Consider the following 27,112-nt stretch of genomic DNA (forward strand, 5'->3'; position numbering starts at 1 on the left):
CGTCTTGGAAGGACAACTCCTGGTGAAGCCAAACACTTTGAAAAGAGCCCAGTGTTTCGTTTTCAACAATAGTCAGGTTTGCAAGCAGGGTAGAGGGGCAACCGGCCTTGTTTGTCCCCAGCAGTGGATATTTAAGGTGCATTGCTTCTGAACATGGAGGTTCCATTTTGCAAAGAGCGGTGGATAGTAATGCTTGTTGGTCAGAGATACTGCTGCCTGTTTGGCTGCAATTCAGTGGAGGCCCCCCAAACAAGCGAGCCCCGTATCCGTCACCATTTGTGACTCTAGAAAGGGCAGCGGCTCCTCCAGTGGCATTGTCAATGATAGGCCAGAAAGAATCAGCATTTGGCAGCTCTGCATAAACCCATCAGCAAGCTCAGATCTATGGAAGGATGGATGACAGTGTGGTTGAACATCTGTTGCTCTTTGGCCAGCTCTGGGTTGTGAAATCCCCAGAGATCTGGGGGGTGGAACTGGGGATGATGGAGTTTGGAGAGGGGAGGCATGTAATGCCGTAAGGTCCGCCCTCCAAAGCTGCCCTTTTCTCCAGGAGAACTGATCTATGATACCAGTTATCATTCCATGAGATCTCCAGGTTTTACCTGGAGATTGGCAACCCAACTTGTTCCAGTCCTTCTCAAAACCGTAGCTAGCAAGTAAGTGGATCAACCGACACCAGCCACCAGCTGGGACAAATACTCTCTCGGTATATTCATAAAAGTCATAAAACCCCCAGCAGAAAGCAAAACCAACATAAAGGCGCTGATTGATTTCACGTTGTCTCTGAACTGAAACCCCAAAATTAAACTAATAACTTAACAACAGGTGGATTTTTAAACAATGAAATGAATTTTTAAATTGTCTCGAGACTTTAGGGGTTCTTGAAGTGTGTGTTTTATCAGCCGCGGTAGCAAAGCTTTCTGGGTTGCTCTGCTCTCAGCAACTTTTCCTGAACGCCACCCTAAAAGTCCTACCTAGACTAGTGTGAGATGGCTCTGCCCCCTTCCTGGGGCCACTTCCGCACATGCAGAATAATGCACTTTCAATCCACTTTCAAAATTGCTTGAAAGTAGATTTTGCTATTCCACACAGTAAAATCCAGCTGCCAAATGCATTGAAAGTGGATTGAAAGTGAGTTATTCTGCATGTGCGGAAGGGAGAGGGCATCGAGGTCTTAAACGACCCACTCTGTTTGAGTATAATTTCCCAGGAAGGCCCTCAGCACAGGACTTTTTCCCTTGTTTCTGTAGAACCAAAACAGGGAGGGCTATGCAAACAAAACAAAGGTGAGCCGATTCCCCCGGCTTGCAGCCAGCCAAAGTGAACAGCGGTGCCTGTGGAATATTCTGTCGACGTTGGGTTTTTCCACCAAGCACGGTGCTCCGTAATGGGCCGATAAACCACCCAGTTATTGCCTTTTCAGATGTCAACTGCTTTCTGCAGGGTTCTGGTAAACTGGCCTTGGGCGAGCTGTCACAATCCCGGGTAACGATAAAAGCAAAATGAGAAATGACACTTGTCAACTCAGCAAAAAATCAGGGGTGGGGGACAGGAGTGAGATTCCACAATGCCACCCCTGTGAACGCCTGTCCCTTTCGCTTGCGGGCATGGCTGTCACTTTAGACCAGGATGAACCCAGGGTGCCAACTTTTATGTTCAGCCTGGAGACCTGCTGGGATTGCAACCGATGTCCAAGCAACGGAGTTCTCCGTTCCCCTGGAGAAAATGGATGGTTTAGAATCATAGAGTTGGAAGAGACTAGAAGGGCCATCAAGTCCAACCCCCTGCAATGCAGGGACATGCAATCAAAGCACTCCTGACAGATGGCCATCCAGCCTCTGTTTAAAAACCTGAGACTCCACCACACACCGAGGTAGGGCATTCCACTGTCAAACAGCCCTGACAGTCAGGAAGTTCTTCCTAATGTTTAGGAGATGGAATCTCTTTTCCTTCACCTTGAACCCATTAAGAACATAAGAAAGAGCCTGCTGGATCAGACCAGAGTCCATCTAGTCCAGCACTCTGCTACTTGCAGGAAGAGGAAGCCGGTGATGGAAGCACACTCATCGTCTCCTTTGGATTTTCTCCTCACTTCCTTCTCCTCATGGACAGATGGCTGGCAGTCCCTTCCTTTGCTTCCTACCCTTCGGCCCTCCTGTGGGGTAGTGGTTAAGAGCTGTGGACTTTGGAGAACTGGGTTTGATTCCCCGCTCCTCCACATGAGCGATGGACTCTAATCTGGAGAACCAGGTCCAATTCCCCACTCCTCCACATGAAACCTGCTAGGTGACCTTGGGCAACTCACAGGACTCTCAGGACTCTCTCAGCCCCATCTACTCAACGAGGTATCTGTTGTGGGGAGAGGACGTTTGTGGGGAGAAGGGGTTCGTAAACTGCTTTGAGATTCCTGGGGATCAGTTGTAATCCCAGGAGTTCTCCAGCTACTTCCTGGAGATTAGCAACCCCAAAACAGGAAGCAGAGTGAGATGGTGACAGCATCCCAAAGGACACCGGACTTGTACTCTCTTGTACAAGTATTTATTCCAGACTTGGCCAACCTCTGACCAGTGGGCAGGAGGAATTTGCCAAGTGACCCAGGTCTGATAAAAACACCAGAAGATCAGAAGATCACCAAGAAGCAGAACAAGCGTGCCCGTCGTTCTGGTTGTCCTCCGTGTTCTCCAGCCCGACGATGCCACTATGTTGGCTGGGTTGGAAATCGTAATCTTCACGACTGGCTTTTGCGATGGCCGGCCACAGCAAACAGACAAGCCCTCTGGGCAAAAATCTGGGCTGTGTGAGCAATGCCCCATAAATCCAATCACACGTATGACAGAGCTGTTTGGAAGCATTTGGCCGGGCTCTGACAAACTGCTGCGTGTGTTGAGTGGTCTCCAGAGGGGACATCTGTTCACAGCTTTACTGGATTTTGGGGGGGGCTTCAAAAGCCGGTAACACCGTGGCCATCTGCATTCTTCATGCCATGGGCGGTCAGGACTGATTAAGGATTCGGACTAATTGTTCCCGGCCCACTATGGAGGCAGACTTTTTTTTTAAAAAAAAAAAGTTCTCGGTAAATAAATCCTTCCTCTGACCTTTCGCAGTAGCTCGGTTTCCGTGGAACAAAAGAAGACCAAGCCTGGCCTTGGGAAGGCAGCTAATCAGCGTTGCTTGAGCTCCTCTGATAATCCCGTTTTAATCCTTCATATATAAAAAAAAAGTCTTCATAAACAGATAATACAGTCCTTGGGTTAAGGCCAAGTATTTCCCCAGGCCTTCGATCTGCATCTGGGTCATACCACCTGAGCTGGGGGGAGGGGGGTCCTCAGGCAACCATTTCTCCATTCCAAAATTCCTTCTGCATAGAAAAGTAGTGCATCAGGGATATAGGTTGAAGTGTAGAATTATTCCTGACGTGCTGGTTTTCTATATGAAGAAATATTGTTTATGGAGGTTTGTTCCATCCTTGCAGTAGAACCCGGGCACAGGTAGAGACCTCAATCAGAATCTAGTCTGACATTTACAACATCCATTTAGACCAAGGGTCAGCTGCCTTTTTGTAGCCCAACAGCCGACATTCAGAGCAAGAGAACAAAGAAAGTCCACTGGTATATCTTGAAGTACTTGGCTTGTGTTGCTGATAACCGACTTGTGGGATTCTTTAGAGTCAGAGCGGTTTTGACACCCAAACGCTGGTCGTTGTGATTGCTGTATTCAGAAGTATTGTCCCCGGGCCTCACAATAAGTCACAAATGTAAGTAGGAACACCCTGTGCAATTGTTTTAGAGCACAGTCGTAAATCTACGCAAAGTTTTCACATGGATTCTCGGCAATTGTTCATCTCTATTGTTTCCCTTTCTGCAAAGCACCTCTAAGTAGTCCCATTTTTTTAAAAAAATCTTTGCCTACCATTTCCTACTGGTTATTCCAGAAACCCACCCATGCTTCTAATATTAAGTTGGGGATTTTTTTTTCTTTTTGAAAGTCCCGTGCTAGAGTCCACGTCGAGTCACATTTGACTCTGGAACCATGCCTGGCAAACTCCCCAATTCAAGCTATGTGCTTGGTTGCAGGAAAGAACAAATAGTTATGATAGGAAGGGTCACCCTCTACTGTCTCATAACAAGGACATTTCTACTATTCACTCAACCACTGGAACAAGTAGCCTACAATCTATCTGCATTTGCAAAAAAAAATGGCAGCATTGGCCTGCAGTGGTAGAAAAGACAAGTCTTTTAGGTTGCAGTCCAAAAGATGGGATAACCTCTCACTGAGACTTACTTCTGAGTAGACCTGCTTAGTCTCGCTCTTACAATTCATCCAGCTCTAGAGCAAGATTGTTATAAGAACATAAGAACATAAGAAAAAGCCTTGCTGGATCAGACCAGAGTCCATCTAGTCCAGCACTCTGCTACTCGCAGTGGCCCACCAGATGCCTTTGGGAGCTCACCTGCAGGATGTGAAAGCAATGGCCTTCTGCTGCTGCTGCTCCTGAGCACCTGATCTGCTAAGGCCTTTGCAATCTCAGATCAAGGAGGATCAAGATGGGTAGCCATAGATCGACTTCTCCTCCATAAATCTGTCCAAGCCCTTTTTAAAGCTATCCAGGTTAGTGGCTATCACCACCTCCTGTGGCAGCATATTCCAAACACAAATCAAGCATTCCATGAAGAAATGTTTCCTTGTTATTTATGTTATGTATGTGTTAAACTGATTAGGTGAAAGTCTCACTTGACTAGCTTACCTTTTTTTTACCTGGTCACCTGGGAATGAAGTATCTGTCTCATAAATTCTTTGTTGGTCCTAATTCCTGCTATTTACACACACACACACACACACACACACACACACACACACACACACACACACACACACACACACAACACACACCTCCCCCCTCCAAGCTCAAAGATTTCCTTTTTTGTAACCAAGATCAGGAAGAATCAGTCTGTAATGTCATAAAGTAGCAAAAGATTAATCGGACATGGCTGAATAGACCCACTGTTCGTATAAAAACATAATTTAATTTCACGGCACCAAATTGGCACGCAGCAGGTGCTGACTTCCCCGCCTCCTTCACCCTTTGCTCCAACAAGAGCCATTTAAACAATGCAGCACTCAGGGTGACGTTTATGGGTTAATAAATAGCAGCCGTACAATTCCGCAGCCAGGTTCATTCTCATATCAGTGTAATTATCAGTGAAATACGAGCACGATTTATAAGCAAGCTAAGAATCGCTCCATGAGTACGTTAACTTTTGTGGAAGGAAGGAAGGAAGGAAGGAAGGAAGGAAGGAAGGAAGGAAGGAAGGAAGGAAGGAAGGAAGGAAGGAAGGAAGGAAGGAAGGAAGGAAGGCAGGCAGGCAGGCAGGCAGGCAGGCAGGCAGGCAGGCAGGCAGACACTGGCATGTGAAAAAAACAAATAATAGGTAATGTGGTGAACCAGATTAGCTTGGGCACTCCAACACATGCCAGCTAGGTGACCTTGGGCTAGTCACAGTTCTTCGGAGCTCTCTCAGCCCCACCCACCTCACGGGGTGTTTGTTGTGAGGGTGAAAGGCCAAGGAGATTGTAAGCCCCTTTGAGTCTCCTTACAGGAGAGAAAGGGGTGATATAAATCCAAACTCTTCTTCTTCTAAATGAAGAGTGCCAGCTGCCCATAGGCAGTAGGGTCAATCTCAATTTTGGGGTCCCTGCCCCACAGGCTAAAAAAGGTCAGGAACTCTGGGTGTGGTTAAGTGGGTGCATAAAACCATGTGCATGGACATTAATGCCTTTCAGTGGGTTTCATTTTGTCTTTAGGACAGGGATTCCCAACACGCTGCCCAGGGGCACCACGGTAGTACTCACCTTCAGCAACGAGCTGCGTAGCATTGCTCAAGATGGGACATTGCCAGAGAACATATGGCAGGATGAGGGTTTTTTCCCCCCAATGCAATTTTCACCAAATGAACATTTCAAACGACTCTTTCACCCAAAAGAAACCCCGGCTCTCTCGGTTCTTTAGTTAATGGCAGCTAAGCTGCCTCTGAGCACAGTGATGTAACGCACAACAGATGGAGAACACCCTTCAGCAATATGTCACAACGTGTGTGCAGAAGACTGCGGAGAGGAATCCTTCATGTGAGAACCGGGGGAGGAGGGGGCAGTGTTACAACCCTTTCCCGGTTGTCATCTGTGAAACGTGGGCTGGCGTGAAATGAGTCAGGCTTCCGTGCGGTGGTTTTAGCCGAGGGTCTGCTCATTTCCTGCGCTTTGGACAAGGGGGGAGGGTGGGAATCATCAACCGTTGAGGCACAAAAAGGAACACCCCGTTGTCCAGGAGCTTGAAGGTATAACTTGGAATCCCTCTGGTTCAGAAAGGAACCTTTGGGCCCTTCTGAACATGCAGAATAATGCACTTTTAATCCACTTTCAATGCACTTGGCAGCTGGATTTTACTGTGCGGAATAGCAACATCCACTTGCAAACAATGGTGAAAGTGCATTATTCTGCATATGCAGAAGGGGCCACAGTTCAAGAGCAGTCTGCTCTTAACCACTACACCACACTGCCTCTTATACTGCTCTTATACTGGTTGATCACGCTCAGAATTGTCTACTCGGATTGGAAGCTGCTCTCCAGGGTCTCAGGCAGAGCTCTTTCACATCACTGACCACCTTGTCCTTTAAGAAGAAGAAGAAGAGTTGGATTTATATCCCCTCCTTTCTTTCCTGTAGGAGACACTCAAAGGGGCTTACAAACGCCTTTCCCTTCCCCCTTCACCACAAACACCCTGTGAGGTGGGTGGGGCTGAGAGAGCTCCAAAGAACTGTGACTAGTCCAAGGTCACCCAGCTGGCGTGTGATGGAGTGTACAGGCTAATCTGAATTCCCCAGATAAGCCTCCACAGCTCAGGCGGCAGAGCGGGGATTCAAACCCGGTTCCTCCAGATTAGAGTACACCTTCTCTTAACCACTACACCACTGCTTAAATTGGAGAGGCTGCCAGCAATTGAACCTGGGGCCTTTTGCAAGCCAGAAGCTCTTTCACTGAGCTATGGTCCCTCCAATAGAGATACAGGTTTAGCTATGGCTTTTCCCACTCATTTTACAGAGAGCAGGTGTTCTTGAACAGATGTGGAAAGAGATTTCCTGTAAACCGAGAAGGTGTAAATCCAGAGAAGCGACTTCCCCTTTCCTGCTCTCTACTCTCTTCAAAAGTATTGTTTTGATCTCTCTGTAAACACAACACCGTGTGTTAATTACGCGTGTGATAATTACTCTTTACTGCCACGTTGCCGATTTCATTTTTCAGCACTTTGGAAAAGATTCCTTCCCTCCTAACCTTTTTGGTTCAGCTCAACCTTTGCAGAAATCAGACGAGAGGAAAGAACTCACAGGTGCTGTGTTTGTGCGGATATTTTTAATTTGTTCCCATTAAAATGTAAATGAATTGCTAATAAAGAAGGAACATTGACCTATGTGAAAGACAGTGAGCGATTTACTTTGAGAATTAATTTGTACAACGGAGCAGGAAACCTTACATGGACCCCGCCTGCTTTTACTGGATCCATCTGGATTCTTTCAGCAGAGGAACTATTGGGTTTGGAGGGTATCTGGGCCCGTTGTGGGTTTCAACAAATCATTCTGGAAGGGAGAGAGGAGAGCGACTTTGTGACTTCTGTGCAGAAAAGGAAATTGAGAGCTTTCTTCTGCTTTGTACAACAGACGTCTTGGGGAAGTCATCACATCTTTGCAAAAAAAAATGACCGAGAAGAAGAAGTTTTGGCCAGTGTTGGATGTGCAAAAATGGGCAGAGAAGTACGAAACCCAGTGGTTTTTGAAAAGAAGCCAGCAGGGAGATCTATTCTTGGACAGAACAGAGCAAGAAGTTTTGCACACAGAAATTGAGGTGAGGCGCTTGTCTTGAGAAAGGAGCCCAGAAGTCAAAAGAAATTCGAAGAGTCCTCAGGGAGAATCTCCATAGACATTTCAGAGCAGAGAAAACCAAGGGAAAAAAACCACCTGACGCTGCAATGTTCTTTGGAGAGCAATACTGCAGTAGGCAAGACCCCATGAAGCTACAGCTGGAAGGCAGACATATCCAGGTCATCCATGCGTGGAGCGGATAGTCCGGAGTCGGACAAGCCTAGACTATCCATGATGGAGTGGATGGTCCTGTGGCTGTTAGGATAGCCTGGCGGTCTTCTTGAGTGCGCGTTCCCCAGAATAATGGAGTTCAGGAGTCATTATTCCATCAATAATATGCAAAATTGCAGCCTTGTGCAGCCTCAATTTGCCTTGGGGCAAATGAGAAAAAAGAAAAGAAGGTGGAGAGTGGAGAATATGCTTCCGGTCAGAACAAAGGAAGCACTTCTTTACTCGATGAGTCATTAAATTGTGGAAGTTGCTGTCAGTGGTTGTAGTGATGGCTATGGGCATGGATGGCTTGAAAAGGGAATTACACAGATTCGTGGAGGGCAAGTCTATGAACGGCCACTAGCCAAAAAGACTGAAGGGAGCCTCCATGTCCAGGAGCAATCAATCTCTCAATAGCAGTGCTAGGAGGCCAAATCAGGGTGGTGGAAGGGGGCAGAAGGAGGGAGGCGTGTGGGGGCGTGCTTGGTTGCTTGCCCCCCTCCCCCAGCGAGCCTCCAGGGACAAAAGCAGTGTGCTGCCCCATGGCGGGTCCCTCCCCTGGGCGCAGCAGACCAGGAAGGCAGGGCAAGGGACTCTGCACCCTGTTTGTTGGCCATCTGGGGCAACTGGTTGGCCATTGGACCACTTGGGCCACTGGTATGACTTAGCAGGGCACCTCTGATGTTCTGCGCCCTCGACCTCCATTCACAGTTGCTATTCAGAGCTGGATTTTTTCTGAGAAAGAACATGGTAAACACCACACACAAACGATCAGAAGGTCCCTTTTCATTATCTGATCCCTAACCACTAGAGCTGAAGTGGATTGGCCATTTTATCTCAGATATCGTTCCCAATAATCCCAAGCATAGAATTTGCTTTCTTCCCCGCTTTCCACTGCGACATTCTGAGTCAATACAGGAGTCAATATTTTCATTAAGCCCCCTGCCTCCGTCCTGTCTTTGCTTGTCAGAAGCTGCCAGTTCAAATCTCATCAGCCTAGACAGAGAATGAGGAGTCGTTTTCACCTCCGCGTGAATCGCTTTTCACTCACTCACATAAAACCTCTTTTGCCACATTATTGTCCCGTCATTCAGTTTGGAGAGGTCCTCTTGTGGTTCTTCACAATTAATTTACATGTTTATAGCTTGCCTTTCTCCTCAGTCGGGACCCAAAGTGACATATGGCATCATTCCCCTGCCATCCTGTCTGCACGACCACCCTCTGGTTAGGCTGAGAGTGTATGATTCACTCAAGGTCACCCAGCAAGCTTTCATGACAGAGTGGAGAATCGAACCTAGGTCTCCCGGATCTTAGGCCCCTTCCGCACATGAAAAATAATGCATTTTCAAACCACTTTCACAACTGTTTGCAAGTGGATTTTGCCATTCCACACAGCTTCAAAGAGCACTGAAAGCAGTTTGAAAGTGCATTATTCTGCATGTGGGGAATGAGCCTTAGTGTGCCATTCTAACTGCTACACTAGGGGTCCCCTCCCTTTTTGACCCTGTGGACACCTTTGGAATTACGATGTTTATATGTTTTATTATTACTGCATCGCATGGATTTTTATTGGCATTATAATGCTATGTCTATGTTGCTGTATTTATGACACGTTTATGATGTTATGATCCTATGTTTATTGACTCTATGTTTATTGATGTGTTTGTTGATGGTTGTTGTATGATGCTGTGATTTATGATGCTATGTTATGATTTATGATGTTATGTTTATTGACCCTATGTTATCGATGCATTTAGGTTGTTCTACGATGTTTTGTTTATTCGTGTTGTTATTTTGTTGTTGGGCACTGCCCTGAGCCTTTTGGTGGAGGGTAGTATATAAATTAAATATACCATTCCATACCAATCTGACACAGCATGGCAGGGGCAGCCACAAAATGGCTGCCGCAGGAGGCACAACAAACTACAAAACAGCCGTCCCGGGTTACCTTCATTTACACAATGAAGACCCTTGCGCTGTGGTGGCAACGTTTTAAAAAGTCTACAAAGCCAACCAAATCTCCAATAGTCTATCCGAAACCCTTGGCAAAAGTTCCATCTGGCTCCTCTCACTTCGTGAAATCACTTGGCGAGCACGATCAAGCCAGGAAAGGTTTGGCGGGTGCTGGAGACCCCTGCTAAAACCACACAAGGCTTTGTTTTGGTACTCATCAGCTAGAATAAAAAGCATGCAAGGCAACCGCCTGGCAGGCTAAAGATCCCAGTGCTTTGCAGAACGCTTAGCTTTAAAAGGGGCTTGGACAGATTTATGGAGGAGAAGTCGATTTATGGCTACCAATCTTGATCCTCCTTGATCTGAGATTGCAAATGCCTCAACAGACCAGGTAATCGGGAGCAACAGCCGCAGAAGGCCATTGCATTCACATCCTACATGTGAACTCCCCAAGGCACCTGGTGGGCCACTGCGAGTAGCAGAGAGCTGGACTAGATGGACTTTGGTCTGATCCAGCTGGCTTGTTCTTATGTTCTTAACGTGGATAGATGTTCTATAAATGGCCAATGAAATGCTTGGTTGTATATCCCGGAAGCTCGTTTGTTTTGTGCAAGGACTCAAAGCGGCCAGGGTCACCGCAGATGGTCAGGAAGATTCCTCATCCGCTGTATTCTTCGGGGAAGCATCCATGCAGTGCTCAAATCTGCCTAGCGCTCTAGGCAGCTAAAAAGCCGCAGGAATCTCGCTGATAAACCCGCTGATGGGAATATGTCCCCCGCAGACTTTTTTGCCATTACCCTCCAAGAAGTCACCACGTCCCACCTATTTATGCATCTGTCTTTCACACCACGGGACGTCTCCAACAGATGTTGTGGCAGCGATTTATCCACAGGTGGCGAGTTGAACAGGAAAAAATGGGCCCGTACAAGGTAGGGGGAAATCAGTTCTCAGAAGGGGAAATAATGAAGTGCGGCCATCTCCAATAATTAACGCTAATGAACACAGAGAAAGCGCCGAATATATAAAACATGAGGATGGTGCTTAGCGGAGGCGTTCATTTGTTCTAAACTATGTCAAGCGGTGGAAATGGTTTATGTCGGGCCTAGAGAGGAGCGCAGGCAGCCAAGACGTCCGGCGGGGATGCGAATGATTCGTTCTCAGATCAATAGCTTGTGAAATGCATTTCTGCTCTCGAGGGACTTTCGGGACGGTTATGCGGAGAAAGAGCAGCATTTTGGAAACGGGGGACGGCTCTCCACAAAAAATGTCAGGATTGCTCTCTGGGGGGGAGAATTAAAAGTCGTTGGGATGACAGATGGGGAAGCAAAGGCACCCATCCCCAGGATAAACAGCTGTTGGGCTCTCCAAAATGGATTTTATTCCAACACTCCTGTGATTTGGACTTGCTGGTCTAGAGCGGACCGTACCCAGGGGAGGGGGGTGTTCTGGGAGCCCCCAAATATCTCAGTCTGAGGAGGAGCTGGCAAAACCCAACCCCGAGGGGGGGCAGCACAGACTGGACCAACTTCATTGGCTTGCTAACCACCCCAGGGTTAAATCACTTCCCTAAAGGCCCCTTCTGAAAAGCGCAGAAAATGTCATTCATCGCTGCTGTGTACTGCATGACTCCATAGCAGATAGCAGCAATTTTCAATTCCTTGATTCAAGTCCCATAGAGACAAACAAAATTTGAGGGATATTTGCTCTGAGGGGTGAAAACTCCCATTGTCAGATACCTCCTCTGACTCTCCAAAGCTTATACCCCAAAAATCCGATGTCTTTAGTGCTTCTAGATATAAATCCTTGTTTATCTAACATTTTAATGAGCCAGTAGTTGTAGAGGTTAGTGTGTTGAACTAGGACCTGCAAGAACCAGGTTCTAATCCCCGTTCTGCCACAGAAACCTTGCTGGGTGACTGTGGGCCAGTCACCCTCTTTCCACCTAACCTACCTCATAGGGCTGTTGTGATGAAACAATGGAAGAAATTAGAATGATGTAAGGTCTTCTGGGTCCCCTTTGGGGAGAAACGTGGGGTATAAATGAAGTAAATGATTATAATAATAATAAATATTTTGCTGCTATTTCCCCAAAAGCTGCAAGTATGGTCGTTTGCAGGCATTAAAACATCAACAGTGATTGAGAAATCTGGATTTGCTAAACAGTAGGGGTTGTTTTCCTCGGCACTGATTGCTTTTATTTTATGTCAAGTCTAGATTTACTAGGTTTAGATCCCGCTGTATACAATTGGCTCTGAGTGGCTGAGATAAGGGCATTTTTATATGCAAATACTTCTGTCCCCAAAGGGCCCATAGCAAAAAGTCCCTACAAAATACGGCTTGACTCGTTCTTTTATTCTGTAAACTATTTAAACCATTAAACGGGACTGTGGGATGAAAGAAGCCAGAAGATTTTTAAAGAAAAAGTTGGAGATTCAAAATGCGTTTCAAGCAAAACCTAAATAAATAACTAAAACTAAATCACAACCCCCCATCATATTATCTGCAAGCAGTCAGCAGATGAGAGAGCCAGCGCTGTGTAGTCATTGTAGCATTGAGCAAGAGAAGAAAAAGAGAAGAATTCCTCCCCTTGTGCCAAAGAAGCTCACTGGGCGACTGTGTGACTCTGAGAGCCATACACAGCGTGAGCTACCTTGCAAGGCTGTTGTGAGGATAAAATGGAGAACTACCCACGCCGCTCTTGGAGGAAGAGAAGAAAAATTGCCGGCTCAGAATTCATCTTCTCTCTCAAGTTCCAACAAGAACCCTCTGTACAGATTGGGGATAATGTGACGGACCACCTAGCCCCAAATTCACTTTGACAAATGGATGAGGTGGGTTTGCTGGGCTGCGTAGCCATGGTCTGGTAGCTTTTGCTCCTAACATTACACCTGCATCTGTGGCTGGCATCTTCAGAGGCACCTCATGGTAAGATGTATTTCCCGCTGTGCTGATTAGATCATCCATTGATTATTTTATTGGGTTTCCTTCCAGGCTTCATTTTATTTTTATTTTTTTGGCCAAAAACTGTTAGATTATTTCATTGGAAACCTGTAGAATTTTTTAAAAGATTTAATAGCACTAAAATAACCAAGGCTGCGGGCGGGGGGGAGGGTTTACTCGGGGATGGCATTTGCCCCCTTCTCATCACTCCAAGACCCTCTGGGGTGTCCCCTGTCAGCAAACAGGAAATTGACTTCTGCGACAGGGAAATTGACAGGACTTGAGCAAAGCCTGTTAAGCATAGGAGGTCAGGCATTCATAGAGTCGCCATAAGTTTGAAGTGCGTTAACACACACACACACACACACACACACACGCAGTTGGACGGGACAGATGGAAACAGGCAGGGCAAAGTTTTTGCTTCCCGAGAACTTGGTGCAAAGGAAAGACAAACAAGTTGCAAACGTGTTAGAGGACCGCGCTCGCCTGCCCTTGACCCCCTGGCGATGGGGAGCTGACCACGCCAGGCCTGGAGTCCCTCCCTCGAAGGGGCGAGGCCAAATGCCCAGGGGAGCCAGTGCCCAAAGTGGTCCTCTCTTCCTCCTCCTCTTCCTGAAAGAGTTTGCGCCTCGACTTCCAGGAAACTTTTGGCCAAGAGTCGCCGGCCGGCTTGCTGCTGCAGCAACCCCGGGACTTTGCCAGGGGGATTTGCATTTTGCATTGCAGCCTCCTTCCCCGCCTTCCTGTCGCCTCTTTCCTTCCCCGCCCCTGCCTGGCCTGATCTCGCTTCCGGAGGTGCGGGAGATGCTCCAGAAAGCGGCCTTCTCTGCAGGGAGGTTGGCCAGGGAGAGGCATTGACCGAGACGCAGCGGCTCCAAAGGTAAGGCCGGCCAGGATGCGGCCCCTGCGTTGATCTTGCCAAGTTTCTTGGACGCTGCGATCCTGGACTGACTTGGAAGTCTGGAGGGGACCTTTCCCGCAAAGTCCTGCTTGGGAGATGCAGGGAGAAAGGGGGGGGGGGGGCATCGATTCGTATAACACCAATGAAGTCTACCCTCCTCCAGCACCTATTTTCTCCAGGGGGATCCGATCTTTGGAGATCAGCAGTGATTTTGGAAGATCCCCAGGCCTCGCCTGGAAATTGGCAAGTGTGTCCTGTGGTTAGGATTGGGGCGGAGAGGCCGCCTTGCTGGCTTATTTGAGAGAAAAACTGCTTTTGGGGAGGGCTGAGGTGGAGGAATCACACCCACCCACCCTTATATGATGCCGTCTTTGGCAGAGCGTGCAGAAATCGGGCGGGCAAAAGTCTCCCAAAAGCTCACACGTTAGGGTCAATTGCCTAATTCCAGTGACAACTCTTCCCGAGCAAATCCTAAACAAGATGACTCCCCCTGTCTAAATCCACGGAAATAAAGGGGTGTGATCCCTCTGTTTAGGATATCCCTGTCCGCCTCTGTGACCCCTTCCGCACATGCAGAATAATGCACTTCCAATCCACTTTCAGTGCACTTTGCAGCTGGATTTTACTGTGCGGAGTAGCAAACAGTTGTGAAAGTGGATTGAAAGTGCATTATTCTGCATGTGCGGAAGGGGGCTGTCTTCAAGAGCCGCCCTTTGAACCTGGCAGATGTTCTCGCATGGTTCAGTGGTCAGAGCAACATGCTGAGAGACTCGGGTTCAAATGGAAGCTCACAGAGTGATCGTGAGCCAGGGATGTCTCTCGGCCTGCCCTACCTCATGGGGTTGTTGTGGGAGGATGAAATGGAGGAGGAGAGAGAACCGCTTCGGGCTCCCGTTGGGATGAAAAGCAGGGTATAAGACCAAAGTAAATAAATAAATCTTTCCCTTCCGGCTGAATGCCCCTTAACTTCCCTTTACAGCCACCTCAAATGGCATTCCTGAGTAGCGCCACCACTTTCTGAATAAATGTATGTTGGAATCCCGCATCTTTCATGTACTCATCTTGCTGCGGAAATGCTCAGATTTAATTATTTACTTTTGGCATCCCATCGCAGCTGGCCTGCGACAGTCCTGTCAGGTTTAAGGCAAAGGGGTGGCATTTAAGAACATCTTTTCCTCCTTGGGTATTGGCAACTAATCTGAGATGCAAACCCCCCGGGGGAATTAAAATCTGCAGGCCTTCTTCTTTTTCTCTCTTTAAAAAAAAGCTGTTTACAAAAACACAAAGTGGTCGGGTATCCTCATAACTCAGGTTTTCAAAGGGCCCGCAAAGCATGAACAATCTAGGTACCAAATGACCTGGCAAGATACTCAGAATCCAATCCGTGTTCACACCGCTTCACAACAGTACAAATACAGGGCCTTTTGTTATCATGTCCTGTAATAAATTGACCAAATGGTTCCTTTGTGTACCATTCATCCTTTTTTCTTATTGGGGGTATTTGTAATTTTTGCCGTTTCTGCCATATTCCAGGATTTATGTGCCTCTTATACTATTGCTCGCATGCACACTCTTGAACAGATGTACCAGTCTGTCTGAAATCATACCCCTTTCCTGGTGGGAATCCTTTATGCGTGGATTCACCCTCTCTCTTCTGCTTTGTGAAGTCAGTTAGGCTGAAAGTGAGAATAGAATCATAGAGTTGGAAGAGACCAGAAGGGTCATCCAGTCCAACCGCCTGCCATGCAAGAATACACAATCATGGCACCTGTGACAGACAGCCATCCAGCCTCTGGTTAAAAAGCTCCAAAGAAGGAGACTCCACCGCACTCCTAGATCAAGGTCGCCCAGCCACGTCCACGGCAGTGTGGCGATTTAAACCAGAGTCTATCAAATCACTGAATTGGGCCTATCTAGAAACTGTTGCTGCCTTTGGAAAAGACCTGCTGCTATGGAGAAGCTGTAGGGATAGGGACCCAGTGAACCCGTGGATTGAACACAAGCTGCTCCATAGGAGTAGAAGCTGTGAGGGAATTTGGTGAGGAATAGGAAAGGGAGATCTTCCTAGATGGGCCCAAAGGTCGTCAGTGAATGTTCAAAGCTCTTGGTGGCTTCCAAGAACTTTCTTTTCCCACTATGTGCCTGAAATGCTTCTGTTTTTGCTAGGTGTGCTGTGGGAGGCAAGGGTCATAGCACATGGACATTTGCAAACAGTTTTTGCTCTAGCGACTTGTTAACGCGCATGCGCTCCTCCCCTGCCTGTCTTTTGCATGCACAGCAAGGCAGAAGCAGAGATGCAAAACAGAAGCATTTGCTATACCCACGAGACTCACAACCCACACGGACAGACCGGCACCCACTGTTTGAGAGTCCCTGGAGGTGTATCTAGGGGAAATGTAGCCCAGTGCAAAATCTGAGTTTCACACACACACACACACACACACACACACACACACACACACACACACACACACACACACACACACACACACACACACACACACACACACACCCCGTTTGACCCCATATGTCCCCCTGGGTGGTACGACACACACACACACACACACACACACCCCGTTTGACCCCATATGTCCCCCTGGGTGGTACGCCCCTGGTCCCAACAATTGCCTTATTGCTAAAATTGCAGCCCAGCTGTTCCAGGGAATGGTTTTAAGACTTTCTGTTGTGGTGTTTTGATGCCTTCTTACTGGAAGGTGCCTCCGGAGCCTCCGTCGGAGGGGCAGGGCAGAAAGAGAAATGTTTTTAAAGTGAAATAAACATAGTGCTCGCCGACGCATATGTCACGTTCACACATCACAGGGCTATTTCTGACACCCTCATGCATGCCTCTTGAGGGAAAGAATGTGTGATGTACGAGCCCCGTAAATGCTCTTTTTGTAAAGTTACTCATTCACAGGTCTTGCTTCTCTCTCTCTTTGTCTTCTAAGCTCCCACACACTCTGAGTCCCTCCCCTTTCCCACGAGATTGCTGTCTTGTTCAAATGTGACTCAGCCACTCAGCTTGCTGGATACCCTCCGCGCTCCGCCTGCTGGTTCCTCCTCCTCTGCAAATCCCTCTTGAACCTGCACATTTCCTCTCTTGCCCTCACTCTTTGCTTCCTCGCCTTTCTCTTCCCTTTTCTTTGCTATTGGTTAGGCAAGTGACAGAGCTACGTAGCTGGGTTACAACAGGGTTGAATGTGTAGTGTACAATTCAGGGAAGAAAGGTTATTTGCACGTAATCGGAGGCACTCCCTTTTCCTTGCAAGTAGGAAGAAGAAGAGTTTGGGTTTATATCCCCCCTTTCTCACCTGTAAGGAGACTCAAAGGAGCTTATAATTTCCTTTCGCTCCCCCCCACACACAACAAACACCCTGTGAGGCGGGTGGGGCTGAGAGAGCTCAGAAAAACTGCGACCAGCCCAAGGCCACCCAGCTGGCATGCGTTGGAGTGCACAAGCTAATCTGGTTCCCCAGAAGAGCCTCCACAGCTCAAGTGGCAGAGCGGGGAATCAAACACGATTCTCCAGATTACAGTGCACCTGCTCTTAACCACTACACCACGCTGGCTGAAGAAAAGTTATTTGCACATGATTGGAGGCACTCCCTTGCGAGGAGGGTGGGCAACAGGCCGGGATAAACTTTAAGGGAAGCTTAATGTGTGGGAATGGGCAGTTCAATCTTTTTCTGGCATGGAGGTAAATAATAGCATCTGCATTAAGGAGGCAAGACATTTTTTTTTCTCTGAAGGCCCCTGAAACTGTCTTATCCTGACTCACACCACCGGCCTGGCAAGGTCAGTATTGCCCACTCAGACTGGCAGCTGCTCTCCAGGGTCTCAGGGGAAGGTCTTTTACATGACCTAATGCCTGGCTCTTTCAACTGGTGATGCCGGGGATTGAACATGGGAACTTCTGTGTGCCGAGTGCCGAGTTCTACCCCTGAGCCATGTCCCTTCCCCACAAGGCAAAATGGTAAACCTTACTTGTAGGGCTTTGAAAATACACTATTGGACTGAGCCCTGACAAATCACCAGACCACAAGTCAAAGATATCTTGAAACAGCCTTCTGCCCAGAGGCTGAGATTTCCCTGCAATCTCTGCATTGGGGCAGAGAGGGGGCAGCTTGGTAAAGCCTGACCCCTTCGGACCTCAGAAGCTAAGCAGGGTTGGTACTGGGACAGGAGACCACCAAGGAAGGCTCTGCAGAGGAAAGTGATGGCAAACCATTTTCTCATTTGCCATGAAAGCCCCCTCGCCAGAGTTGCCCTCGCTCAGTTGCGATTTGACAGCACTTAGGTATGTGTCTGTGTAGGGAATGGGCCTGGCTGGTGCCCCCTCCACCAGTCAGCAAACTTAGTTGCAAGAACCACCAATTTAAGTCCAGCAGCCCCTTGGAGACCAAGAAGATTTTGGTGGGGTAGGTAGGCGCTTTCCAGAGTCAGATCTTCAACTTCAGAAGCTCACACTGCTAAAAAGCTTCTCAGCAACCCCTGAGACGTTTCTAGTCCCAAATCTAGCTATTCTGCTACTGCAGACCAATGTAGCTACCCTCTGGAAGTATCTACAAGGACCATATTATTGGACTTGAGAGAGGAAAAGACCAAGAAAAAGCAGGCACCATCTAATCCCATTCAGTACATGTCGCAAATAATTGGTTAGCAATTTGATGGGAAAGAAGATCGCATCAAACGTTACTGGGAAATCATCAAAAATATTGTTCCGGGGGTCGAATCCTCCAGCCAATTACTGGGGAAGTGTCCTGCCGGCGTCTGCAGAACTCCTTCCAGCCTAGGATAGTTTGGAACATACAGCCCAGATTTCTTTGATGTGCTTTTGTTGCAAAAATAAATATACACAGCGTTGTCAGAAGACGGTTTTGTAAACTGTTGCTCTTTCGGAAGGCCTTCCCCAATCAAACAAAACGGGCCCTTGTATCGGCAGGTGTGTGGATGTTTGGCTCCAAAGCCCCGGAGAGAGGACCGCACTTCGTTTACACAAAGTGGCGTGTTATTTGTTGAGAACACACACCCTCAAAGGGGGAAACATTTTCAAAGTACAACTGGGCAAGATGACTAACAGGATTAGGAGCACAAAATCTTCTTTTGCTCCAAGGAGCAGAGGCTTAAAATCAGGCCTGAAACCAAAGGGGAGAATAATTCCCCACTTCAACTGGAAGGCAAAATCAACTTGAAGTTCATCTATTCCAACCCAGCGTGCAGATACAGGATGGCGCAGATTTTAGGCTTTTCCGCTGCTACATAAATAGTCAGAGTACACACTGCACTAGGTTGCAACCAGAAGGAAGGGGAAGGACCGAGAAAGAAGAAGCGTCTTATTTGACGTCAAAGCTTGCACATTCCAGCAGCTCACAAACAGCAAGTAAGCAATGTAATGCAAAACAAACAGAGGCCCACTGGATGCCACTATCTCCTGCCCCCACCAGGAGACATGACCACCAGACCACATTAGGTCATGACATCTTGTTGCACAAACATTGACTGGCAGACAGGCTTCCAAAAATCTGTCTTTCTTCAGCCCTTTATACCACTACATCTGAAGTCCAGCGCTGAGGCCATCCTCTCCACTGTGCTTCTTGCATTCGTAGGAATCAGCTCTTGTAGGAATCAGCTCTTGCCTCAAGCTCTTCTTCTTCTTCATTCTTCAAGGACTTCCTGATTCCTGGTTTGTTGTAGCAAAAGGAACCGATACTGCCCAGGCCTGATTGATGTGGGATGATAACAGACCAGGAAAGATCCTCCACAGTTATTCAGGAAGGAAATCCAAACATTCAGAGACCTGGATTGCGATGGGTCCTCCCTTTCCCAAGTCTGTTTCAGGTGGTCATGGTTCTGAACTAGGGACCACACCAGCAGTGGGGCTCCAGGTCTTTGCTTCACACAGGTTGCCGGCCTGCTCTCTGGTGTAGTGGTTAAGAGTAGGTGCACTCTAATCTGGAGGAACTGGGTTTGATTCCCCGCTGTGCCACTTGAGCTGTGGAGGCTTCTCTGGTGAACCAGATTAGCTTGTGCACTCCGACACATGCCAGCCAGGTGACCTTGGGTGAGTCACAGTTCTTGAGAGCTCTCTCAGCCCCACCCACCTCACAGGGTGTTTGTTGGGGGGGGGGGGGGAGAGATTGTCAGCCCCTTTGAGTCTCCTTACAAGAGAGAAAGGGAGAATATAAATCCAAAGTCTTCTTCTTGTGACTTTGGCCTGGCTGTTCTGTTTGAACAGCCGGCTGCTCTGCGACAGACTCAGACTCCCGGTCCCTCCTCGGCTGCCTCATTCTCCAGGCAAAGAAGGATGCTGGGCTTTGTTAAGTGGCCGGCAGCCTTTGCCTTTCCCCTCCTTCCATTCCGTTTAAATATTTCAAAAGAGTCCCAGCCAGTGTTCCAGTTGTGCTAATGAAGGGCAGGCAGCCAGAAGTCATTTGAAGTGTTTCCTGTCTGGGGGATTTGCTTTGATAACCGGCTTCACTTTGCAAACAGGACATGCACAAGTGCCCCCCCCCCCTTTTCCATCAGTCCTTTCCTACAGTTATGTCCTTGCGCACTGGGTGCCTGGCAACTACATATATTGGGAGCTCATGTTAGCCGTGATACCTCCAATAGGCATGGTAGCCAGACCCGTGATCAATCCTGTAGCCTTGTTGGTCTGGAGTAGAAGAGCTAGATTCATGCCCAGTAGCATCTTAGAGACCAACAAGATTTCGGGGGTATAAGCTTTCAAGAGTCTATGCTGTCTGAAAAAGTGAGCTTTGACTCCCAGAGGCTTATATCCTGCTATTTTTAAAAATACTCCTGCCACTCTGTTTTTGCCTGTGCGGACCTTAGCAATATCAACGGAAGTGTTGCAGCTGCCCATCTTCGAAAAAACCTGATACAGACCTGTTCAGTGGATGTTCGAGTTGTTCCACGTGGGATCTGATCGTTACTGTTCAAAGGGTGAGTTCCACACATCAAGCACATGTGTGGTGAAATTTGTGGCATCCTAAGAAGAAGAGGAAGAGGAAGAAGAGGAGTTTGGATTCATACCCCACCTTTCTCTCCTGTAAGGAGACTCAAGGTGGCTTGCAAGCTCCTTTCCCTTCCTCGCCCCACACCTTGTGAGGTAGGTGGGGGGCTGAGAGAGAGAGAACTGTGACTAGCCCCAGGTCACCCAGCAGGAATGTTGGAGTGTGGAAACACATCTGGTTCACCAGATAAGCCTCCGCCACTCAGGTGGAGGAGCGGGGGAATCAAAACCAGTTCTCCAGATTAGAATCCACCTGTTCCTAACCACTACACCACCCTGGCTTAGGAGACAAGTGGGTGAAATCCTGTGGATGCCACCTTCTTACCAGTGTGCGCCCTTCCGTAAGGATATGCTCAGCAGAGGTAACACTGGCCAAATCAGAGCTATGCACTCTCAAGCTGCTAACTAAGAACACATACGCGTCCCACAGCTGTGATATGTCTAAGCAGATATATACAACCAGTACATGTACACGTGGAAAAGGTCCGGTTTAGCTGGGCCCTGTGATTCTTAATCTGGAGCTAGAGACTGAAGGGGGGAGCTTCTACATGCAAAATAGGAATTCTACATGGAGCTGTTTCCCTTCCCCATAGCATGCCAACCACATTGGTGCAGGTGCACAGAAAGACTGTTCCAAGTAACTGCAGTCCCACTGAAAGTTCTCGATCTGCCAGGGAAGGAAACTGGAGAAATTTCAAAGAAGGTGACAATTCTCTGGCAGGAAACGAGCAGGCGTCGGTCGCGAAGGCATTAATCCAACTGCTGCAGAAAGACATCCCTTTTTTTTAACATTTTGGTTTTATGCTCGAAGCCTCTTCGTGCCTCGGCCTGTCACGCCTTCCGCTGCGACTTCATTAGCGGCAAGCTACTAATTAAATTCCATATTTATGATTGGAAAATAAAATCATTGGACCCTTTTAAAATAGATGTTTTTTTATGACTTCTAGCCCCAGCAGCTGAGTCAGCGGTTGGGGATGAGCAAATCGCCCGACTTAAAGGCTTCTGAGAGGAAGATAAATAGCATGAGCGGCGGCACTTGGGGAGACGTGTCGAAAAATCCCTCAGCCTGTATTTTTTATGCCGTGTTAGTGTCTCAACACAAGGAAACAGGGTCTGCGTGTCTCGTCCTCCACAAGCTGCATTGCTAAAGCAACTGGAATCGAGCTTCTCACGGGAGAGCGCTTTGGGGATGAAACGTTGCTGTGCTCCTGGAGGGGCACAAGGTGTGGTGGCATGCCCAGGATCCAGCTGGTTGGGAATCCACCTCCCTCTCTCCCTCCCTCCCTCCCTCCCTCCCTCCCAACATGGAGCCCAGAGCCACCTTTTCTGCCCCCCCCCCCCCACCAATCAAGTGGGGCCAGGTGGGGTTTTTGCCCAGCAAGCTTCAGATTGTGTACTGGGGATTAGATTGGCTGTGCAGATTTTTTTTAAAAAAATGCTGCTTTGGGATAGCACAAGGATCTGCCCTGTGTTACTGACGTGATTTTTGGTGGCTGGTGCCGTCTTCTGCAGCAGGCGGTTTGTGGCAGCCGTTTTGTCGCTGCCCTATCCATGCTTTGTCAGAATTCCCAATGTGCCCACAGACTCAAAAAGGTTGGGGACCGTTGGTTTAAAGAATAAGAGTTTGGATTTATATTCCACCTTTCTCTCCTGTAAGGAGACTCAAGGTGGCTTACAAGCTCCTTTCTCTCCACCCTACTTTATTGCACCCCCAAATCCCCAGGAATTTCCCAATCTGGGGTTGGCAGTCGCAGGGACGGGCCAATCCCCTGTTGCTCTGAGAACAGGTCTAGGTCCTTTTCTCTCTCTGCCCTGGAGAACGCAAGCTTCCTTTCTGTCGTTCCCTTTCAAAGAGGAACCAGAGCAAAGCTGCTGAGAGAGAAGGGGAAGGAAGACAGGCCCCGGCATTCTCTGCCTGCTAAATATAGGCCCTACAAGCGCAGAGGACACCGAGCAGTGGGTGGGGGCTTCCGGAAGCGTGTCTCATGGTTCCGCCACGGTGGAAGCAGTGTTGCAAGGGGTAGTAGAAAAGCAAGGAGCCAGGGGTGTGTGGGGAGAGAAAGTTTGCAGGGCTGAGATGGAGGGGTAGAAGCTGGTGGCTTGGGAAGCATTTGTAATGGGGCTTGGTTCCTGAGCCGCATGGTGAGCACCTCAAACTGTTGCCTACGTCCTCCTCGTCAACTCTGAAGGTAGGTTGAGAAATTACTCGGCTTCTCGGCTGTGATTATGACATAACCGCAGTTAGACGCTCTTCGGCTAGTGACGAGCTGCCACTGAGAGCTGATGTGGTGGGGTGGCAAAGAGGGCGAGCTGGGAAGTCCCGTATTCTAATCTTGCTCTCTTGGCAGCCATATCACAAGCAACCACCTCTTGGCTTCCACCCTCTCCTCTGCATGATAAGGCTGGACAGCCAGTGTGGGTGCTGTGGATGGCTGTGCCAGCAAACGAGACCTGAGTTGCGTGCTCTCCGACCTGCACAAGAGGGAGGGATCAAATACAGTAAGTCGCAGCAGGAAGCCACATTCCTGATGTCTCTATCAGGCCTAGTCAGTCTAGGAGCACCTGGGTGGTCAATGCTATCCAGTCATAGCGAACATGTGGCAACCCTGTAGGGTTTTCAAGATACTCAGAGGTGGTTTGCCATTGCCGATCTCTGTGCCGCCACCCAGATTTCCTTGGTGGTTTTCCATCCAAGTAGCAACAAGGATCAGCCCTGCTCAATTTCCAAGGTCTGAAGAAAATAGGCTAGCTCTGGGCCATTCAAGTCAGGGAGAAGTACATTACCACCTGGCAAGCATGTAGATATTCTGTTCCATATATCACATTTTTATGCCTTCCCTCCCTCTAAGGTATATGTGGACAGTGGTGGGATTCAAATAATTTAACAACCGGTTCCGGTGGTGGGATTCAAATAATTTAACAACTGGTTGTTTACAAGCACCATTTTAACAACCGGTTCTGCCAAAGTGGTGCGAACCAGCTGAATCCCACCACTGTATGTAGTGCTCTGCTCCCCACCTCCCACCCCCCACTATTTTCATCTTGCAGTCTTCTCCCAGGCTTGATGTTCACTGGGAAATCTTGGGACAGTCTCCCTCCCAGGGTTCAAACAGGTCTAAGGAAACTCCTGCATCTCTTTCTATCTGTAAAATACAAATCGTGGGTTTCTATAGCCGTAAATCATAGTTGAGGATTTAAAAAATGGAGGGGAAAGCTCTGTTCATTTGCACTTGGAGGAAGGGTGGAAGAAAGAAATAATGAAATTAGACCAGGGGAAGAGATCATTTGAATGTTTCAGCAATACATAAGGTGCGCACAGCTGCCAGTCATAGCATGGCTTTCTCTGTGATGACCCCCAGTCCTTAGAACTCAGTTACCCTTGAGCTGCACCAGAGCTCATCCAGAGCCAGTGTGGTGTAGTGGTTAAGAGCAGGTGCACTCTAATCTGGACAACCGGGTTTGATTCTCTGCTCTGCCACTTGAGCTTATGTGGTGAACCAGACCGGCTTGTACATTCCAGCACATGCCAGCTGGGTGACCTTGGGCTAGTCACAGTTCTTTGGAGCTCTCTCAGCTCCACCCACCTCACAGGGTGTTTGTTGTGGGGAGAAGAAGGGAAAGGAGATTGTAAGCCATTTTGAGTCTTCTCACAGGAGAGAAAGGGAGGATATAAATCCAAACTCTTTTTCTTCGATGATCAGGAGGCAAATTAAGATGTGTTTCTGAACTTTGATGTTGGTAAAAATGTGTCTGCTTAATTTGACGGACGATGCCAACATACACTTGCATATTCATTTTTAAAAAAATATATGCCATCTGTTCAGAGATTGGCTTCAGGCAGCTTATAAATGAAAACAGTACCAAAAAAACACAATCCAGCATCACAAAAACCAGACAATTAAAACAAATCCGGGCATAAAGTCAAATTGAGCAGCCTAAACTAGTATCCATACGACAGCCTGCAGGTTAGAAACAGAGTATAAAACAGCTTCAAGCCTTACGTTAAAAGCGTGGTTTGTTAAAAAAAGAAAGATTTGGGCCCAAAGGCGGGCATCACCTGAGCCTCAAGCAGGAGGGCTTTCCAAAGGTAAGGGGCCACCACTGAAAAATGCCCCGTCTCTGCTCGTGACCCACATTATCTCAGCAGGCAGGGACAGAAAACAGGGATTGTGTGGAGGATCTAAACTGGAGGGCTAGTCTGCTACAAGAGATCCCGAGAAATGTGATCCCACAGAAGGGTTTGGCCAAGGGACCCTTGAAGGAACCGCCAGCAAAGGACCTGTTCATCGTCCTCTGACTGCCTTCCACCCAAGCCGATCAAGGCGCAGCAAAATGGATGTGCTGGAGGGGAAATAAAAGCGGAGTTCAAACAGCAGAAAAGTCTGACGACTCCGGGAGAAATTGTGCGTTCTGTTCATCTGCCTCCTCATCATTATGCGTGACGGCGCAGAGGGTGTGTAGATTGCAGCCTTTATTAAATGCCAAGCTTTCATCTCCCCGCCTGCCATTTCTGAAATCCCTTTAAATAGATGCAGTAAATTCCCGCGGTAAATTATTAAAATGATTGCGCCATTAGCTTGATTTGCATGCTTTAAAGCTAAATACTAATCTTGAGGATGCCAAAATCTGTCTCGGGGTCTCAGTCTCTTTACTTCCTACGCTTGGTTTTCACTGTTTATGTTTGTTCTTGATGGGCTGGTTTTTTTCCCCACGCTCCCTGACACTGCCTCCTTTTTCTCACAAGGTGTCTGTGACGGGGAGAGGAAGGGAAAGGAATGTGTAGGCCACCTTGAGACTCCTTACAGGAGAGAAAGGGGGCATATAAATCCAAACTCCTCCAACTTCTCCTCCTCTTCTTCTTCTTCTTCTTGTTCTTCTTCTTCTCCTCCTCCTCCTCCTCCTCCTCCTCCTCCTCCTCCTCCTTATGACTTGCACATTCAGACAGGGACCATTCCACACGTCCACCGAAGGCTGTAAGACACAATAGTTCTGTTGCAGTTTCCTGCAGACAGCACTGTGTAGTTGTTGTAGAGAGAGGCCTAGGTTGGAGCCCTCACTCAAACATGGAATTTGGTTGAGGGCCCATGGGCCAGTCACTGCCTATTACGCCTATCATACCTCACAAGAGTGGTCATTATGAGGATAAGCTGGTACAGGGATAAATGATGTTACAAACATCTGGTTCACCAGATAAGCCTCTGCCACTCAGGTGGAGGAGTGGGGAATCACACCCCGGTTCTCCAGATTAGATCAAAACCAGATCAGATCAAAACCGGTTCTCCAGATTAGAATCCACCTGCTCTTAGCCCCCACGCCACGCTGGGTCTAAGGCTGCATCAGAATTCTGAAGGAGGGACATTTTAACTCAGAAGGTCTTCCAATCTGGTGGAGCTTCAGGGACCAGCAACCCAGCAGCCGCCTCCAACAAAATTAAATGTTTCAGAATTGCACACATTTTACAGACAGCCCTGTCTCTAAGAATATTAGTAGCATATGGAACGCTAACAACTTTCACCCCTGCAGTCAACTTGATAAGTATCTGACATGCGACGTGTTTTTTTTTTTCCGGCTGTCATGGACATCTTCACTCGCAGTTGGCGTATGACACAGGTGCAAATGAACCGGTCCAGATCTGCCAGTCTCGTGTAGACCTTGCCTGAGTTCCTAAAAAAATACATTTCTGAATGGCAATACTTTAAGGGAAGGGAAACGAGAGGAAAAGAAGTGCTGGACTACTGTAAGGTGGTCTGTGTAGAGTTCCCTTTGAAAATATCTCAGAAACATCCATTTGGGCTTTGGCCCCTGGTGGTCTTGCAGCAGGAGAATGCGGCAGGGAAGTGGGAATGGTGCCACATATACAATATCATCGTTTTTGGCTGCCATGTCCACAGTGCCCTAGGAATTTCCCCAATTTCTATCATCTTTACCTTAGAGACTGGGGGAATTCCTAGAGTGGCATCCAAGGAATCAGATGGACTAGAATGAAGAGACTAGAAGAAGCCAGCAGGGTATAGTGGTTAAGAGCAGATGGGTTCTAATCTGGAGAACCAGGTTTGATTTCCCACTCCTCCACCTGAGTGGCGGAGACTTATCTGGTGAACCAGACGTGTTTCCGCACTCCTGCATTCCTGCTGGGTGACCTTGGGCTAGTCACAGTTCTCTCCAAACTCTCCCAGCCCACCT

The 27,112-nt window shown here is 48.1% G+C and overlaps 1 protein-coding gene across 2 annotated transcripts in view; it reads left to right on the forward strand.

Annotated features, from left to right (window-relative positions):
• The first annotated feature begins 13,644 nt into the window (after positions 1-13,644).
• Positions 13,645-27,112, forward strand: part of CARD11 (caspase recruitment domain family member 11) — a 72,513-nt gene continuing 59,045 nt past the window's right edge. The window contains exon 1 of one of the 2 annotated variants that reach the window (XM_048495412.1): positions 13,645-13,893. The gene's annotated coding sequence lies outside the window, so the exon portion shown is untranslated. Of the gene's footprint in view, positions 13,894-23,000; positions 23,119-27,112 lie in introns of those variants that run through there. The other variant, XM_048495413.1, reaches the window with a different exon arrangement.

This window comes from Sphaerodactylus townsendi, linkage group LG04, assembly GCF_021028975.2.
Source record: "Sphaerodactylus townsendi isolate TG3544 linkage group LG04, MPM_Stown_v2.3, whole genome shotgun sequence".
NCBI classification, from domain to species: Eukaryota; Metazoa; Chordata; class Lepidosauria; order Squamata; family Sphaerodactylidae; genus Sphaerodactylus; species Sphaerodactylus townsendi.